Here is a 946-nt window from a genome sequence, read left to right as displayed (position 1 = left end):
TTGGGGGCATCATCATTGTGTGGGGGAAATGTGGGGCCAACATACTGTGTGGGAGGGAGCTGGCAGGAAAAATATAATTGCCCACACCTGCTTTTATTAATTAGTTGGAGTTCTGCAACGCCACCTTGTGGCAAAATTAGATAATTATTTTTCAGTTGATTGAATATCTCTAGCACCACCTTATGGCAGAATATTATTATTATTTAGTGACCTTCGGCTCGGTCTTGAGCCCTGGCCACTTGATGGTGTTGGAAGAAACAGAAAAGGCTCAACAAGACTTTTTTTTTCTGATGGCCTTTTGGCAGAACTTCTCATTTACCTAAATGAATATTTAAAATTTGTAGGTCTGTAAATGCCAAGTTTATGTAATATCCGGTGGCATTTTTCTTTTTAGGCTGCTCGACAAGTTTTCATCCGATTGATAAAGTGCTAGCAGCTGAGCTGGAATTGAGACATGGATTTCTTTTCATCTGACATGTGCAAGGATAACGCACCACATTATAGATCATGGCTGCTGCTTAGGCAAAACAGACAATTCGACTGCAAAAGTTGCAGAAAACCACCACTAGGTGGAGTTTTTCCTTTTCTTTTTTTATTGATATTGCTTCTAATAATTTTAATGTGAGCTGTATGGATCTGCATTCAGTAAGCAAAAAGATTGGTATCCATTTCTATGGCTGAAAATAGTGAAGCTCTGTGTAGGTATTATTAGCACTCTACTGGCACTGTTTGCGGGGGTACTCTGCTGGCACTGTTTGCGGGGGTACTCTGCTGGCACTGTTTGCGGGGGTACTCTGCTGGCACTGTTTGCGGGGGTACTCTGCTGGCACTGTTTGCGGGGGTACTCTGCTGGCACTGTTTCATGGTTTCTGGTAACCAGTTGTAGATCCCTGATCTTATTTCTCAATGTCCGCACCGCTTAGGTCTGATAATCCCCATACACACA

The sequence above is a fragment of the Phyllobates terribilis genome, unplaced genomic scaffold (assembly GCF_046119375.1).
Source record: "Phyllobates terribilis strain yellow unplaced genomic scaffold, ASM4611937v1 Scaffold_9__5_contigs__length_417890890, whole genome shotgun sequence".
In the NCBI taxonomy this organism is placed as follows: domain Eukaryota; kingdom Metazoa; phylum Chordata; class Amphibia; order Anura; family Dendrobatidae; genus Phyllobates; species Phyllobates terribilis.
Note: the sequence above shows the minus strand (reverse complement) of the source record.